Raw genomic sequence first — 6616 nt, 5'->3', positions numbered from 1 at the left:
CACACACTCACCATTACTAGGTCATTTTGACCCATTTGGACACTTAACCCTAAAATTGGGTCAGCTCTCACCAAAACCCTAATATTAGCTAAGATAGGTTTAAAACACATTTCAACACAAGGTTTATGCATTAATCACAAACATTAACTAACTTAGGTCCATTTTGACCCATTTAACCAATTTAAAGTCAATACACCCATTTCGGGTCACCCACTAACCCACTTAACACCCATTTACATAAATATTGGTGTTCTAGAAATTTACTAACTAATTAAGGTTTATTAACAACAATTAATACTTGAAAAGCCCTAGTTAGTCATCTTTGAGTCAACATAACCCAAATTCACCCAAAACACCCGATTCACCCACAAATGGGTTTTAAGTTCATCATTTACCCCAAACCCTAACCCTAAATCAAATTAAACAAGGAAGTTAAGATTAGAGCATACCACTACTACCAAAACGAAGCTAGAGGATAGATGAACAACTTTAATGTTTGAGCTTAAGCAAGATTCCACCTTCTTCTTCTCCAAAAGTGAGTTTTCTCACACTAGGTTATCACTCTCTCTCTAGAATTGAATGGATGAGGTTGATGTAGGTGGAAATGGAGTTAATGAGGCTCCAACAACTGATTTGGGGCCTTAAAGTCGGACCCCATGTGATTTTACCAATTTATCCTCAAAATATCTAATTTTAAAAAGGTGGGAATCTGTCACAGAACAATGGCGCGGCGCGCCAAACTCCCAGCTCAGCTTCTTTTGCATTTTTAATTATATACAACAAAATCCCCACTTCAAGCATCTTATTTACACTTATGTACAAGGAAAATATTCGGGTCTTACAAAATACGTCGGGAAGTGTTCAATCTTTTTCACATTTAAAGACTTTTTGGACAGACCAGTTTGGCACGCTGCGCGAGGTTCTGGCGCGCCGCGCCAGTAGCTGAACAATCAGATTTTTGTTTTTGTGAGATATTTTTACACGGGTTTGGTTTGGGTTGTTACAGATTTAAATGAGGGGCTTTTTGGTCTTTTCACTTGGGGATGGATCTGAAGCCATATCAGCTGGTTTGGATCCAACTTTAGATCACTTTCACATCCACAAACACTCTCAACTATTTTAGAGAGAGAGAGAGAGAGAGTTCTAGAGAGAGATTTGGGGTTTTGGAGAGGAAGAAGCTCAAATTGATCAAAAGCTCGAGTGTTAAAGTTGTTCACCTCATTCTTGGCTACGTTTTAGTTGTGGTGGTAAGTTCTAATTCCAAATTTCATTGTTTGATTTGATGTTCAAAGTTAGAGTTTGAAAATGGTTTGTTGAGAAACCCATTTAAACTGTTGAAGTGAGTTCATTGATGCTAGTACTCGGGTTTAGTGTTGTTGTTGGTGGGTTTTGGGTTGGAAATCGACTTGGCCATGATTTAGGATTTGGAAGTGGGTTTAATTACTAGGTTTAGTGATTATGGAAGTGTTTGAACCCATTTGGGGGTGTTTGTTTAATTAATTTTGAAAAAAGTCAAAATTAGGGTTATGGGTGATTTTGAGAATATTAAGTATTTAACACTTACGATTGGGTTTAATTGGCGTATTAGGACCATTTTCACTAGTGTTAGTGATTATTGGTTAGTTTGGGGGCGTTTCTTGTTTGGAAGTGCAATTGGTCGAAATTGCACTAAGTGTCATTTTGAGTTGGTTTGTAAATCCACTCTAAGTGTGTTACTTGTATTGTGATAATGGAATAGGTACTTTCCATTGACGTGTTGCGGATTTGTTCGGTGGTATTCATCAAGACGACAAGGTGAGTGTTAATATCCTATGTGCATATGTATGTGTAGGATGGGTGCGGGTCGGGTGAAGTGGTTCTCAGTTATAGAGGTCACTTCACATACAGGTGGATTTGATGGACTTGTGTATAGGTCCAATGGGCACGGTTGTGCGTTTTGGTTGACCACCTTTGACGAGGTGCACACTTCGTGTGTACGTTATCACTTGGACTTGTGATGTGGAGTTATATAATCCCGATGTAGTGGGATTGGTATTGAGTTGTGGTTGAGTAACCCCGATGATGTGGGTTTTGATTTGGGAAGTGAATCATGTGTGGATGCGGATTCACGATGACGCATGTAGTTCGGTCATCTTATTGAGGTAGTGATCTCGTGTGGATGCGGATTCACTAAGGCTCGTGTAGTTCGGCCAACCTCGATGTTGTTGTGGTATTGAAGATAGTAATCTCGTGTGGATGCGGATTTACTAAGGCTCGTGTAGTTCGGCCAATCTTCATTTTGGTATTTTGGTAATTGACTTTTGGTATTGGGTTAAGGGGTTAACCTTGGGCGTTTTACGCTTTATTGTTATATATATATATATATTGTCGTATTGGGGATGTAGCTAGCCCTCCGGGTGTAGCTTATTGGCGTTGTTCATATCGTCGTTGGTGAACTTACTTTGTTGTCACACCCCCCAAAATGGACCAGGGGTAATTGTGACCAATCATATCATAACATAGTTGTATAAATGAGAACGACTCTATATGAGACTTTTTAAATAAAACCTTTGTTAATAAAACAGCGGAAGCAGTAATACATGTTTACATTATTATTAAAACGTAAAATAAATGTTTATGAACTAAAATATAATATGCGATGTGGACTCCATGCAAGTATCAAATCTATCATCACAAAGTTTCAAACAGCTAGCTCAATCATCACCTGAGACAAAACATGCTTAAAGTGTCAACCAAAAAGGTTGAGTGAAATTCACAAGTTTATAAATAATATCCAAAGTTTTAGACCACAAGATTTAGTTTAAAGTTGATTGATATAGAAATATCAATCTAAAAGTGTTGCTGCATTTTGTAATATCGCTACTAAACAAGTTTACCCTATGACACCTTGTACTGTCAGTGTCGTGGAATCATTATTATGTAACCAAAGACCAACTGTCGAATGGTTAGAGACGTTACTCTCAATAGGCCTACTCACAATAATTAAGTTTGCATTTATACGTAGCAATTAACGATATTACAGTAGGGATTTAGCATGAATCAAAGCAAGACAGCATAGTTAACAGTTGAGTACTTGTGTCTAAGCGTAAAACAGTTTAAAAGCAAGCATGTGTTTCACCCCAAAGTTGTAAAACAGTTATGAAATAGTAAAAAGTGGGGCTATGAAGTTCACCTTAGTAGCACAAAAGAGTAATCCACGAAAGAATTGAACGGAAGGACGTGACCGAGATCTCAACCTAGAGATAGAACGTATGATCAGACATTGCCTAACAGACAATAGTATATAGTACTATATTGATAGTAATGGTTCACTAAAAAATTTCCATTTTCGGAAGGTTACTATTTATGGAAAGTTTCCACTTATAGTAATTTTCCAATTTTAGAAAGTTCGGGTTAATCTTTAGCAAGATGTTGTATAACTTTACTCAAACTTCGTTGCTATCAAATAAGTCAGGAATGACCAGATGTAACCGGGGGCCCAGAACTCTTGGCCAGAATCTAAGTCATGGCATTCGAGATCCACAAGCTTACCCATAAATGGCAACCTAGACATCATTCACTTACGACCGTGAGTAGCGATGAAGTTCACATGAATTGTACATTATCTTTTATTAACCTTCACTTTAGGTTTATATGTTATTATATATGTTATATTATATTTATTAATATATTAACAATTTGATTATCTTATATTATATACTATAAGTTATTATTATTAAATTAGTATAGTTATAAAATAAGTGTTTATTAATAATGTATTGTTATTAACTTACATTATAAGCATTATACTTTATTATATAGTATACTTAGTTATTAACCGTAAGTTATAATAATAATATTAATTTAGTATATGTAATATACTTATGTTAATCGAAAATCATACTAATATATGTTAATTCGAATATTAATTCATTAAATATTATTTTTATAATTTTTATAAACTTAGTTAATTATACAATTCAGTAGGATATTTTATAAAAATAATTTCATCAAGTTTTTGTATTTATTTCCCACTTTTCTTTATATATATACTCTGTTTATATTAATCAAATTTAATTAGGTAATAATTATTAAATCAACCTAAATAAATAATTTTATATTTTTTATAGGTTCTATATTATGTAAAAATGTTATAAAAATTATTAAATCAAATTTTATATCAAAATATTATTTATTTAATGTTTTCTAATTATTTAACCATTATAATCGGCCTATAATTAAATAAATAGGAAAAATAATTTAAAATTAATTTTTATATTTTTTTAAAGTATCTAGTGATGCTACTAATCATATAAAAATTTTATAAAAATATTTAATATACGTTTGTATTTATTTTGTATTTTCTTTATTATTTCTCTCGGTTTAGAATAATGCAAAAGTAAATTCTTTTTAAATACTAATCATCCAATTTATTTAATTTTTATAATTTTCACTTGTTTATAAAAGTATAATAATCTCAAAAAAAATTTATAATTATTTTTATTACTGTTTAATATTTTATTACGAATTTTATATTGTTTTTATGTTTAAATACTACATAATTCGTATTTAATTATAAATAATATTCCATAAATTATCAAATTTATTTTTATACATCATAATACTTATAATACTAATTATAACATGTAAAAATAATTTATATATATTAAATTCGAATTTTTAAAGAATATATAAAAAAATAAAAGCAATTCGATAAAAAATATAGAAAATACCTCAAGTACTTTCCCAAGTTTGTGAGAGAGTTTTTCCAAAGATTTGATACAAGTTTTTTTGAAATGGAAGTGGGTATTTATAGGAAAAAAATGGTTGGTGAAAATAAAAAATATAAATAAAATAAAGGTGCCAATTTTGACAAAAAAATAAAAACATGTTAAAAATGTTTTTAATAAGTTTTTGTTCTTGAAAATATTTAGTCAAAATTCATGGGCTCATTATTTAATTTATAAAAAAATATCTTTTTTTATAAGCTAAAAATATATATATAATGATTAAAATAACTTATCATTTAATTAATAATTATGTTTCATATAGTTTTAAATATAATAAGCATTAATATTAATATTAACTAAAGTTATTTTATATAATTAGTGTAAACTTTAGTTAACAAAAAGTGTCGACTAAAAATAAATATTTGATCAATGTCAAATTTAATTATATATTACGTATGGATAACAACCCTATAGTCAAATTAGTCAATTCAGGTATGGAAATATGAGGGTTGTTATAGTACCTACCCGTTAAAAGAAATTTCGTCCCGAAATTTAGTTGTTGCCATTAATCGGTGTTGTTCGTACATAGACGAGGATATTTACGTTTTATTTGGTTTTCACGTTCCCAGGTATGCTCGGGGCCTTGCGTGAATTCCAACGGATAGAATATTGTTCTGTTTCAAGAATTAAAATCATACAAACCATTATTTCTACAAGTTCTTCTACGAAGTGCATTTTATTATTAATGCGGAGATCATTCAAAATGATGATGTTATACAAGTCATTTCAGTAAATTGGATAAATAAAATGTGTTATGAATAATATCGAGCTCATTTAAACCTTGAGCGTTTATGCCACCACACTAGGGTAGACAAAATAGAGAGGAGTTCATGAAAATCATAGTCGTGAAATTTGATAGAGATTGTCATTCTTTACAACAAGAATGATGAATATGAGTTGAAAATATTGTTTTATCAACATTGGGTAATATGGATAAAACGATTTGATTATAGGAAGAGTATAAATGAAGTTATCTTAAAAGTTTGAAATAAGGAAATATCAGTTTGCCTTAACTTTTGACATAATTAAAGGTGATTTCCGGAATTCAAGGGATTTAAAGGAAATCTTTATAATCTGTATAAGATTTGATTCTCCGGTAATTAAGAAAATTAAAATTGCCTTGATTGTTGTGTCTAGAATTTTGCTATAAATTAGCTTCTTCTGTTTCATTATCTTCACCACTTCTATACTTTCTTTCTCGATTCATACTTCCAAAGATTATGAAAATGCTCCATCCAGTTCTTATCCTGGATATTTTTCTGACTATCGTTTCTGTCATTCTTTTTTTTCATTTACCCCCAGAGGAATCTGTTTACTTCTACAATTACCTTGGGGTTATAGTGTTTTTAATTCTCCCGTGTCTTTATGTTGCTATACGCATTGATATACACGGTTTGTAATTTCCGTGTTGTTGGGCTTTATATTTCCCTTATATGTCAGAGCTTTATGCTTTTGTTTCTTCTTTCCGATTTCAAGTCAAGCGAATAATGGTCCAGAACTCGTAGGTATGAAGTTTCGAATGATCATAATTTATAAAGTAGAAAGGAAAGGTAATAGCACGATTTGATTTGTCAAATTACCAGAATATTCGGAAAAGACCGAATCATCAAGAAAAATGTTTTCTTGATATGTTTAGAGGTTAAATAGAATGTAAGAGTCGTGTTACATGGCGAATGGTGATTTATACAGTCTATGAATCATCATCTTCCATTAAAAATTTAGCATGACTTACTGTAATATAATCACGTTGGCCTGACGTCATTATATTATACTAACTCATGCTTCAATTCCCAACACTTCTTCAAATCATTCATAATTTAAACTTGAATTTTACAGAATATAGAAAC

This window comes from Rutidosis leptorrhynchoides, chromosome 2 (assembly GCF_046630445.1).
Source record: "Rutidosis leptorrhynchoides isolate AG116_Rl617_1_P2 chromosome 2, CSIRO_AGI_Rlap_v1, whole genome shotgun sequence".
NCBI lineage: Eukaryota > Viridiplantae > Streptophyta > Magnoliopsida > Asterales > Asteraceae > Rutidosis > Rutidosis leptorrhynchoides.
Note: the sequence above shows the minus strand (reverse complement) of the source record.